The sequence below is a fragment of the Amblyomma mixtum genome, chromosome 10 (genome assembly GCF_055824585.1).
Source record: "Amblyomma mixtum isolate Tamu chromosome 10, ASM5582458v1, whole genome shotgun sequence".
NCBI classification, from domain to species: Eukaryota; Metazoa; Arthropoda; class Arachnida; order Ixodida; family Ixodidae; genus Amblyomma; species Amblyomma mixtum.
Genome location: NC_143021.1, coordinates 100,461,843 through 100,474,821, shown reverse-complemented (window position 1 = coordinate 100,474,821; position 12,979 = coordinate 100,461,843). Strand labels below are relative to the sequence as shown.

Here is a 12,979-nt window from a genome sequence, read left to right as displayed (position 1 = left end):
ATAAGCAACGCCAACCCGCATCGTCATTGTCGTGCTGTAGATGTGATGCTGTAGGTGTGATGTAGATGTAGGTGTAGATGTGATCTTCAACTCTTCCGCGTGACAGCCATTTGTCCTCAATATGCTCTCCACCCAATTCATATTTTACCTGCAGTTTTGATCTACGATATTCATAATTTTTTATTACATGCAATCAGCTGATGTCCCCTCTATACACTTTTCCGTTGTCCTATTGTTCATCGTCATTCGGTAAGTATATATGCTAAGCTTGAAAATGTGGTTTTCTTCATGTCTAGTATTTTATGCCCACCGCTCAACTTAGCCGCCATAAAAAACAGTTCCTCTTGGCCCCCAAAGTCAATAGGGCGACATCGAGTATTATGCGGAGGTTCCAGAGGAATTTCTGTTATTACAGCTGTGTTGCGTCTGTCAGCCTGACACCATCATTTGTCGCTATATTCTAAATCTCAAAATGTTATTTACACTGTGCGTAGGTTGCCGCACTAAATTTTTTTTCCAAATTTACGTATGCTCTTCCACGGATATATATATATATATATATATATAAATGATCCCGGGCATTCTAACAGAATAAAACGATTCTACACGACTTACGCTAGCCATTTGCTAGGGCTTCGTAGGATTCTGAACCATTCTCTAAATCCTAATGTTTGACTGTTCTCATTTATTCTAGTTTACTCCTTCGAAACAGTAGTTTGCTCGCGTGGTTGGCGCCTATTAATGAAATGAGCATCGTTAGGACCGATGCTTATTGCGGTGTATTGCGACTGCGATTCTGTTGGCATTAATAACTTTAGTCCACATGTGATACCCACCCACCGATACACAGTGCATTTCAGTTGGTTCCGAAGTTCTCATTCTCAGGTTGCCACCTGCACGTTGGGCAGGCTGTGTGACGTCACAAGGTCCCGCTACTTGTACCGAACAATCGGGGATGTCAGACAGCAGGGAAATTTTTGGTCAGACTGCAACCTAAAAGCTATCCCATTAAAAAACTGTGCGCCCACTTTCACTTGACGCCAGTGAACATCTTAGCGTCTTTCGGTGGACCGTCTAACAGACGCTTTTTTATAGACCGACGGTGAACGGTTTGGGTTGTCGTTCTGGTTCTGGGACATTCCCTACTTCTTCGCGTCCCAGGAGAATAGCGTTTTTTATAGTCGCTGAGGGCTATCAGCAGCACCCGCTGTATTTACTGTGTGCAGAACACTTTGTATGCCACAAGACTTACGGGTTTATAGAATGCCGTGTTGGATGTTTTGACAGAGGCAAAGCTGCGTGTTCTCCATGTCGATATATACTCGCCTATACACAACAAAAATATACCTTTAGGTCCACATTTTGTAGGGCCTTTATTATCTCCCTGACCTTTTTATATAACTGTCAGAAAAGGTTTCCCCTGGCGACGCCATGTTCGACACTGAAAACTAGGAACGTGACTCAAGCACAGAAGTTGTATAAACGCAAACTTTCAGAATCTGCAAATCCGAAGGACATGCGTTCCGATTTCTGCGTGTTACATATGGAGAAGTTTATGCTTCCATGAGTGTGGTAGTGGATAGCGCTTGAGGCACAGACGATGCAAATCTTTTCGAAAACGTAGGAACGGGGCTTCTCATTACTACATTTCATGGAGAAGGCAGCAAAGACGTAAGGAAAGCGGGCCTATAAGAACCTACCGGCTTCATCGTCTGTTTGTTCAGTTTGTCCTTCTAGGCTTTTTATCACTGGCCATTAATCAGACAGCTTCTATCAGCGCGAAACCCAAGCGGACGCTTGGGTGTCCGTGTGACAACATCCAGCACTACAGAAGAACAGAGTATTTATTTATTTATTTTATTTATTTATTTAAAATACCTTACAGGCCCCATAGGGGCATTGTGTAAGGGGGGTTACAGAGTAAGCAGCAAAACATGAAACAGGAACAACTGTAGTAATGAAAGGCCACAAAGGTACACTTAAGGAAATAACATGAGTAAAACTTAACGTAAGGCATTAATACTAGAAAGTAAAAAAAAACGCAAAAAACACAAAAAATGACCATATCAGGGAGTACAATTCGTGAAGTGATATTCAGGGAAAAAGACGCAAAAAAGCCATAATATATACAAGGCATACAAGTGAACACACGACGCAGCATAAAATAGCAATTCACAAGAGCGAGGTAGCAATGAAAAAAGAAAATCACAAGAAGTTCAAAGCAGATTGCCAAGTGTAAGAGACAAGATAAAGTGATTTGTAAGTGCTATCGTGAAAAATGCTCGTGTAGGAGATGACGAAATTTTTCTTGATCTGACTCGGAAGCAATGTGATCAGGAAGATTGTTCCACAAGCGAATGGCGGTAGGGAGTGCGGAAAAGTTAAAAGCATGTGTCGTACCGTACATGCGCGCAAAACTTAAGTGGTTATTTAATCGACGAGACGTGTTCGAGGCGGTCTGGGTATGAAGTGTGGATTGTGTGGCATTATAAACATATTTGTGAAACAAGGATAACAGAGCGATATAACGGCGAAGAACTAAAGGCTGTATGGAATGATCGAGTTTCATTTGCGTTACGCTGGAGTGATGGCTATAATTACGTGAAATGAAACGGGCAGCTCGGTTCTGGACTGATTCAAGCATGTCGGTTAAGTATGTAGGATGTGGGGACCAAATGGATGACGCATATTCGAGCTGTGGACGAACAAATGTCTGATAGGCCAATTTTCGGATGTTGGAAGGTGAATTACCCAGATTACGACGTAGGTAACCTAATGTCCTTGAAGCTTTTGCGCAAACGGCTGCAATATGGTCTGTCCAGGAGAGGTTTTCGGTTAGTTGAACACCCAAATATTTATACGATACTGTATGTAACAATTCTTTATTATTGACGTTGTATAAAAAATGTGAGTTATCACGCTTACGACTAAAAGAAATTACCTGACATTTTGACACATTTAAAGCCATTAACCAGGTGTTACACCAACTATGAATTAGGCTAAGGTCATTTTGAAGAGCGATTGCTGCGTAAAGTGGCACAAAAGAAGCCGCAGCAATTACCTCGCTCTTTGTGGTCACTACAATTGGGTCATGACGACGTGTAATCAAAGGCTTAAAAACGTCCGCAGGCAAATGCCTTCTAGATCGCCTGCTCATTGATTACAATACTCAAACAGAGGAGCGAACCGAAGTTGAGCGGACCGGCGCTACGCGCTCAAAGTTCGACCACTGCCACAAAACATGACAAAGGAGCCTCACCAGGGACGTCGGACCGCACGTGTTGCGGCCCTCAACGAACGCTATGGCTCTCGTTACGGAAGCTTCCACACAGATGGTACGGGCCTACACCACGGGGTCGGTACACGGCCGCGGTCATCCACCAAAACACATACATCCAGGGAATCACTTTCCGCGCCTCAAACATCACACAGGCAGAAGTCGCCATAGCGCTGGCCACTGCAGAACCAGACTAAAGGGTTATCATCACTGACTCCAGCAGGGAGCTTGTAGAAATTCAGAATAAGGGTGCATTTCTCAGCGCGCCGAGATAATCCTCCACGGATGCCAGTACCGGGTTTGACCGGACACACTTGTCGTCATCTGGGCCCCAGCACATGCGGGACTAGAGGGGAGCGAGTCCTTATATGCCTCAGCCCGCGCGTTTAACCGTCTGGCATGGCCTCCGCCCCCGCCGCTTGAGGAACCAGAACGCCATCAGGTCCTTACATACAAAGAAATTGCTAACTTGTACAAAACCCGACACAGCCTTCTTCACCCCTCGAAAAAGGGCTAACCAAAACTCAGAAGCGTTGACGCGTTTATACGCCAATACAGTACTGTGCCCGAAATTAGTATACTATTTCAGTCCGGCTTTTAACGGAGAAGGCCCGCACTGCGGGTGCGCCTCTTCGCAATCGTACTATATGATGTGGGCTTGCTCCTCTGATCCCGCCAACCCCCTTTCCCTTCACCTACCCGAGAAAGCTGCCAGGCTGCCCTGTTCGGCTGCTCTACCTTATAGAGCCAATGCGTTCTCATGGCTGGGGCCCAAGGAAGGACAGGTGTGTCGGACCTGGGACATCTCCTAGCCTTTTCTAAGGGGCTGGCCTTTAAGGCTTGCACCCTCTTTTCTCACACATGCAAATAATATCAAACAAATGTTTTTCACCACCACTACCTTGCCAAAATAAGGGTTGTGGGAAAAGGAAATTTTAAGACTTCTCGATGGAGAGAGCGAGATAACTTTATTGACAAAAAGGATTTGGGACACGGATGTCCCCGCAAGACCCCACTGTTCTATACGTTTTGAGTTCATGGTGCTTCATAACGTGGGCGACCCGGCCGGTGGCGATCTGCTGCATGGCCGGGTCCACAGAGCGCAGTAGGACCTCCCACTTTTCCCGACGGGTCGCAGGCTCCAGGGCCCACGGAGGAGAGTCCGCAGGGCATTCAGAGAAAAATGAAGATAGCAAAAGTAATAGTCTTGTTCAAAAGCGGTGACAAAAATAATTTAGATAACTATAGGCCTATATCTATTTTGCCGTTTTTTTGGAAACCGTTGGAAAAAAATCATTCACTCCAGGCTGCTCACTTTCCTCGATAGGCATTCCCTTACTAATTGAGCTGAGTATGGCTTCAGAGCTGGTTTATCAACGGAGGTAGCTATGTTACACCAAAAGGAATTAATACTACGCATCATTGAGAATAAGCTGCTAACTCTAGGTATTTTTATCGATTTCTCTAAAGCCTTTCCTAATAAATCACACTAATATGTTAGAAAAACTCTTTTGTTATGAAATTCGAGGTATAACAGCTGATTTGTTAAGGAGCTATTTATGAGGAAGGTATCAATCCGTTTGCGTTGACCGAGAATAATCAACTGTCCGCGATATTAAATGTGGCGTTCCCCAAGGCAGTACCCTGGGGCTGCTCTTCTTCATTATATATATATATAAAAGATCTTGCAAACATTAAAAACTCCGCGAATTATATTATGTATGCAGATGACACAAGAATCTTTTTAACAGGAACAGACGCTAATGACATAATAAAGCGTTGAAACATTATTCTGAGTAAACTTAGTGCATGGTCACTCTTTAATTCATTTATAATAAATTGTTCTAAAATAAAAGTTGTCTTATTCCGTCCAAAAACTGTCCCACGTACCTTTGATAAGATGCTGCACATAAATGACTCTGGTATTGAAACTTCTCCTGATGCTAAATCCCTGGGAATGATATTTAATAAATTTATGCTTTGGGACCATCACACTGACTACCTACGCACTAAATTGTGGAAGGCTTTAGGTATGCTAATGAAGTGTATGTTTTTTCTCCCGATCCACCAAAACCGTCTAATATATGTAGGCCTGTTTGAATCACATTTGCGCTACTGCCATTTTGTCTGGGGAAATGGAAGCATGAAGGCAATGTATAAAGAAATAATAATTGAAAAAAGCTCTGCAAGTGATTTCATACCAGCCTTGTGATGCCCACTCATCTCCATTATTCACTAAACTCAAAATCGTGAAATTACAGAACCTGTATGACTTTAAGCTACGGTCAACATTTAAATCGGAAATACGTAAAGGCACACATACCTTCACAACATTGGGAAATTTGAAAAGTAACATATATTTGCGCTTAATGCGGCACACAGAACTGTGGAATTTTCAAAGATCTCGCACAAATTATGGATTTCAGATGGTTCAGTTTAGCATTCCACAGATTTTAAATAAATACCACCTCACAATCAGGAAATTACGCTCACTTTTTAAACTTCACTTGCATTCACTTTTTGTATAATGCTTGCCAATACTTCTCTGTTCATTCCAATTTCTTATGTAATCGATTTGTTTGCATTTGATGTCTATTGTTTGCAACCTAACTTCGCAGTCGGGATATTTGTTGCCTTCATCTGTGCTACCTACCTTTGTCAAAGCGTCCGCTGTCAGTTATTGGGAGGTGGGGCTAGCCAAGCTACTAATGTGTAGCTTTTTTCCTACCTTCCCTACCACGTCTCATGCATCAATTTTTGCTTTGCGGTAAAATAAACTTCAAATGCGGGTTAGTGTTTGTAAGTGTAGTGTGGAGGTAGGTGCACTGGGTAAGGGATGAGGTGTATGCCCCCGCCTGGATGCGGAAGAACAAATAGGAGGAGGGAAGGGTGGAGGTCTGAAGGTGGTGCCATAATATTTCGTGGTAATTGTCAAGGAATTAATGGGATGGGGGATATCGCTGACGCTTGGCGCGATCTGCCTCAGTCAGCTCGCTGAAGGAATGCTAGCACTCCCAAGAAGAGCCCGATTTTTAATTCGCCATCTCTCCTTGCAAAGCTGCCTCGTTCACGTATCCAAATGAATTAGAGTAGTCGGACTCTTCACGCACAACCAACTACGCTGCGACACAACACTCGCCAAGCTCCCGCAGGTGAGGGACCAGGCTTCCCGCATGGTCCACCGGGTTTCCAACAAGCGCGATGGGTTTCGATGCAAAGACACCTTGCGGCTGACGAAGACATTCGTGACCAGTCGAATCTTGTATTCGACTTCCTACATCCGCATGCGAAAACAAAATCATGAAACGAGCGCTGGCCCTCCCGGTCTCTACCTCTACCAGCCAGCTAATGGAACTGGGGGTGGTGAACACTTTTACGGAGTTTCAGGAATCCCACCTAAACAACCAATACACTCGTCTCACAAAGACAGGGTCCGATCGCCGCCATCTAGCCCGACATTACATCCAGCCCACCTAATTCACAGAGGAGAGGTGTTGCCTTCCTGTACACTGGAGACGCGCCCTCCACGTGCTACCCCTCCCCACCAACATGTCCAAAAAGGACCACATGGGCAGGCACCTGGCGTGGTCGGAAGCCTTAGACCGTCGCTTTGGGAGCAAACCAGGAGTATTCTACATGGACGCCTCGGTCCCAGAGCCCAGGGGACGGCACACGACAGCGATAGTCAACGGGGGCAGAACAGTAAATGCCCTTACTTTCAAGGCCCAGTCAGCAATTGACGTAGAAGTGGTTGCCATCGCCCTGGTAGCCTCTGACTCCTCCTCCAAATACATAATCACCGGATAGTGAGGGGCTGGTTGAAACGTCGAGCAAGTGTAGGCTACTCGTCTGGTTTATCGCATCTGCTAAAATTGTTGCCGAGGGTCGGATCCCGCGCACCGATCTCTCGTTTGGGCTCCAGGTCACCAAGGCTTGCACTGAAAAAAGGCAGTAGGCGCCACCCGTGCTCTCTCCCTCCGGAGAATGCCCAAGGGGCCCGATGCTGACCAGGACTCCGATTTAAATCTAGTTTACACTTTTAAATAAATATGCGATTATTATCAATGCACGCACCAAAATCTTCCCAGCCCGTGCAAAGGGTTCAGGAAGGCCAACGAGCGGGAACTCCTGCGCCTGCTCGTTTACACGATGCTGTGCCTGGCATCTCTGAAGCATTTCGATCCCCAATTCGACGGGCGGTGCTCCCACTGTGGGGAGTTGTCTGAGACCTACCCCATAGTGTGGGCCTTCCAGCAGAGCCAATCACTATCCGCCATCCCAAACCACATCTGAGAGGACTGGGAGGCGCCTGCACAGCCGCTGTACCCTCGAGGCCTAAAGGGCCTTAACACAGCGCGCCCGGGCTGCGGAAACCACCAATGGGGTGCCTGAATAGGCATCCCACCTGGTTGTTGTAAGGACTTGACCCTTCTGGTCATGATCCCCAACACCTTTCCCTGTGGTTACATAACTGTCTTCATCTCCCCCTCCCGGTTAAGACCTCGTGCGTGGTCATTGGCCGCTTTGTTGCCTTGGTTCCCAGAGTGAGCAGGCACCCATATCAGCTCCACATGGGGGCGGATGCATTAAAGGGGCGAGATTAAGGCTGCGGAATGCGATCTCACGGACGCGCTCTCGTGCAAAATGTAAAGAGTGGAGATTTTGAATCGGTAAGGACACACCAGGCATTAGTGTAAGCACAAGCGCTAGTGCTGCTTCTCCGGAGGATTCCGTGGTGGAGGCATGAAGGCGGAAAGTGGCGATGGGTTGGAGTGTGCAGTTAATGACTGTAAGTGCCGCGTCTTCGCTTAAGCAGGCTACATCCACCTGTACTGCGTCGGCTTCCGAACTGTAGTATTTGGGGGGCGCTTTTGCACGGGCTAAGGCGGGTCGAGCGATGGGTGCAGTGGATGTTCCGTGAATTGTGGCGATGGGTTGGAGTGTGTAGTTCTAGCGACTGCCACTGCCGAGTCTTCGCTTGTGCAGGCTGCGTCCACCAATACGGCGTTCACTTAGAACCTGCAGTATTTGTGGAGAGCTTTTGCACGGGCTATGAGCCGTGCCGAGCGAACGATACGTGGTGTGGGTGTTCCGTGAAGAGTGGCAATGGGTTGAGTAACTAGTTCTAGCGACTGCCTTTGCCGAGTATTCATTTGTGCCGGCTGCTTTAACCATAAGACGTCGACTTCCGAACTGCAGCGTTTGTGGAGAGCTTTGCATGGGCTATGCGGCGGGCAGAGTGAACGGTGGCATGGTTTTTCCGATGGAGGAGTTTTACCAGCAGCTGTGTGTGTACGAGGCGGGCGATTCGTGGTAATTTGGGGTCGGTTGCTAGGCGAGTGTATTCTGCTTCTCTGTGGACCTCTATGAGTTCGTGTGCAGTGCTTCAACTGACGCATGATATCTATGAAGCTCTCGATGGAGACTATGCGCGCCGTGAATTAAGTGAGGCTTCTTAACCGCATTGTTATCAAGCAAATGCGAGAGCATTTAGATTGCCTGCTCTGATGCTTAAAAGGAGTGTCTAATGTTATCTCGATTTCCCCCGCCTAAAACCTGTAATAACCGGTTTCTTGGTCCTTATATGGTATGCATGAGTCACACCTTGCTTAGATCATTCCCTTACCTTTCATAAGTTACCATCTGGGATTGCATTAATCTGATTAACGACTCCACCATAATGCAGCAACTAATTCACGCTGATTCACCTTAATCTATCTTCTGGGCTGGCCTTCGAAATATAGTTCAAAAGTATCTTCTGGTGGTCTGAATCGTTTAAAACTGCGCGAACAAAAACAAGGACCGAGCAAGAACACACTGTGCTTGTGTGTGTTACTGTGTTCTTGCTCGGTCCTTGTTTTTGTTCGCGCAGTTTTAAAATATTCTGAAATATTTGGCGGTTTCTTGGTACTTTCGCGGGTGCGTTCATTTGCAAATTTTGAAAGTTTGCGGCGCACTATGATTCGCGTAGCGGCGATCAGGTGGTGTTACTGATGTAGCAACTATCTCAATCGCATTCATAGATCGCTGTGAATCCGCGGTCCTTATAACACTACTGGCGCAGTGGTGCAGGCTTTCATAGCTCCCCCACTTCCCCGGCAGGTGGCCTTTGAAGCACCTAAACTCGCAGTTCTCGTGTCGCGCAGCATTTCTTTCCCCGAGCTGCGGTAAGGCTCATGGGCAACGCCAGGGTGGGAAGGTGGCAACTACACTGACTGTATTTGAATTAATTCCATTTGCATATGATACAGGGCGTCGGTAGTTCGCAAAGCCGTGGGCAGGCTACGACGTGCCATGCTGGCCAGGTTCTGCCGACGTCGCAAGGTCATGAGATCTCTCGACAAATCATTCAAACATTGAAATTTGTCGAAGCTATCTGCTTCCTTTGAGGTCAGGTGACCCTGATGACGTCATCTCTCAAATGACCAATCAGGTAATTTCAAAATTTGTTCTGTTCTCCGACTGCTCACTCTGGGTTATACAATTTTGGTGACTTCATAATGGTCACGCCACCCAAAATAACAGGCTTTGTTTACGGAGAGATCGGAAATTTCATGTCAGCCTAAGTGTTAATGCGCTGAAAAAATAGGAGCGAGGAAAAGGAGCGTAAGAAATTGGAAGAGAAAGTTGCGTTGTAGTGGAGGGCAGCAGAATAATTTCCACCACCTTGCATTCTCTAAAGCGCACTGCGCACAGCACGGGGATGCCTTCAGCGCTCGCTCTGCATTCGCCGAAACGGGACCAAGATTTTCACCGCGTCCTTTCGTAAAAATTAAAAATTGGTTTTGGTTGGTAACCGTTGTTCAGAAAGATGTACTTAGTGGACATTTTGAAATGAAATGAAATCTTTATTTTCCATCAAATACAGATGGGGGGATTGTAGAAAAAAAGCTGTCCTTGGACAGCTTGACGGGTCCACAATCCCTTATTTTGGCAGAGTGGCGGCATCACATAACATATTCTTGATATGTTCTTGATATCTATGACGAACCCCTGTGTTATTCTCTCGCCTTTCCTCCTCCCAGATTGCCATCTGCAACGTCGCTCTTCCAGCGGTGCAGCGTTTCCGGCGAGCGTTCAAGTGCGGCCCACAGCATCGGCTTGCCACAGAGTTCACCTGGCCCGATATCGGGAGAAATTCAACCGCAGCATTTCAAAGTTCCGATCACGTCCTTGGACCTACCTGAAGAGGAGACCTTCAGATTATTTTCGCATTGTTATTTTCCATGTTTACGAGGACTCCTTAGTCTTCCGTGCCATTCTACTTCTCATCTTTGTGTTTCGTTTGTGACCGTAGTGAACACTTTTCTTCTCCCAGGTACAACAGTTTCTGATTACGAAAGGGAATTGTTGAGCTGGTTGAGCAGTTATGAGGCATCTGTGAAGTGTGGCAGGTGTAACGAAATGCAGTGCGCATGCGCAAAATTAGCTCTTTTACAAGATGGACACCAACGGCATTCCTTACCGGTATTTTTGTCCAAAACACTACATTACTGATGCGTGTACCGAAAACTGCTAAAAATACTATACGTTTTTGAGAGCGCAACCATACATTCGCAGTTTCACGAAACGTAAAACTCTTACAGCCGAGTTTGTTTTCATAGTCGCCAGCATGCGTGTTGATGATATGCAGCAACCTATTGCAATGAGGCGAACGCGCGTATTTATCACTTTCTGGAATGTAGACGCTGTAAAAAAAATTTTGTATTCTTTTCGCTGTTGGAGTTTTCCGCTTACTGTGCCACTTGCAGAATTTTGGGAGTGTTTTGCCATTAAACATAAGATGGCTTCTCGCATCACAGGACAGTACCTCTGATTTACCCTTGTGTGTTCGTGAGCAGTTCCACAGTAGTTGCAAACCGTCGCTCACTTTTATCATGAATAAAGCAGTCCTCGTTATGCAGGTCATACTCTTCGCAATGTTTTCAGCGTTCATAAGCGGTGATCAGTAGTGGCATTGGGGCAATTACAATGAGCTTTGCAACATTCGCTAGAGTTAGAGTTCATTGGCTATTCGCTGTTCTCCATCTAATGTCATTGTGTTGCTCTCTCGTTTTTAACTTGTCTTCGTTACTAGCGAGTGGGTATTTTGATTATCGGCGACTGAAAGTCCTGCTACTTCAGAACTGGTTAATAGACAATGATATTTTTCTTGTTAGGATGTTTATAAACATATTAGAGCTTTATGCTTTGATAATGAATAATGCGTGCTGTTCTCTGGTGTTTATTTATGGTGACCAAGCTGGCATTTAGGCCTTCTTTATATTCTGATAGCCTTATACTCCTGATAGGTTTGAGGCTGAGTCGTGTGAACCTCATCACTGTGTGATAACTGTTTACCTGTAGGCCAGCATGAAAAGTTGCGGGCTCTAAAAAATGCTTGGGCCACAAAAGTTGATAAATAGCTTGAAAGAGACAGCTTCCTTTTTTGAATGTAAACCTGCAGCTCACTGACTCCTTTCTAAAATACATAACACGAATGTGGGGCTGCGTAAGCAGAGAGCGGTAAAATGTTTCTTATCGTCTTTTCCTCAGGATGCAAGAGAAGGAAGGGCCCAATAAGAGCCGCTGCAGAAATTGTTAGTGGTTGTTTGTGCGTGTTGTCACTATCTGTAGTGTTAGTAGAGAGCATTCTTCGATGCTGCCCAGTGCTATTTCATCTTTGTGTAATGAGTAGTTTTCTTTGTGCTCTCTGCTGTACTCGCAGATGTGGGTGCCTTACGCCATGGAGTTACCGCGGCAGCAATGGGGTGCAAATTTTTGCGGATTTTTTAAATATTTCATTCAATGAAAGAAGACTGGAAATGCAGCGAATTGATTGGTTGTTAGTCTTGTGCCATATAAAAACATTGCCAGAAGTAGTATTCAGACTTACACTTTGCCATTGATGAAATCAACTGCACTGTGCGCTGTGTACAATTGCGTTGTGTATAAACATGTAGAATCTGCGGTGTATAAATACGATAGCAAGAAAAGTCACATCGCAGAAATGTCTGCAACGATTCGTGATAAATATCGCTGATTGCTCGAGGACGTGGGGTGTCAAAATAGTAGCGGGAACTTTGAAAAGTTATAGCTGCAAGCTGCAACCGTTGCGTTACGATGGCCGGGGCATTACACGCAGAGAAACATCCAGGGTGTTAAACTGCCATCCCCTCGAGCTGTGGATTAGAAGTTAACTTCAATCCGTGCGCAAAGTCAGTCTGATTGCCACAAAACGCGGGCACTTCATATATATGCGAGCCCAGTTTCTAACGCGTGGCCCGTTTAGTGGTAACAGCAAAAAAAAAAAAAAAATGGCGCATGGAAGCCCCATCTGACGAGCATGTTTCAAGTGATAGAGCAGCGGGAGGTTTGAACTACACTTCCTAACACTGCATGATCGCAGCGCAAAGCAACCTTTGAGAGAGCCGACTTCAAGAAAGGCAACACTAACTCATAGTTGTCCTGAAAGAAAACAGTAAATTCAGCTCCTCGCTTTGTTAGGCGCGTTTGTATGTGCAGTGGCGCGACAGAGTATTAACTAAGGCTGAGTGTACTAGCAGCAATTTTAGCGATCAAATAAAATGCCGGAGTTTACAAACGTTTAGATCGTATCTATGAATGAATCCCTGGAAACATGTCATAGGAAAAGCATAGGATTGAAAAGGAAAAGAAACTTTTGGGCAGCTAGACCGAAACACAAGCGCAACAGGAAAAAAC

General features: G+C 45.7%; 1 pseudogene; it reads left to right on the top strand.

Annotated features, from left to right (window-relative positions):
* LOC149326538 (uncharacterized) overlaps positions 1-10,507 on the top strand; it is a 37,284-nt pseudogene extending 26,777 nt beyond the window's left edge.
* The last annotated feature ends 2,472 nt before the right edge of the window (positions 10,508-12,979 follow it).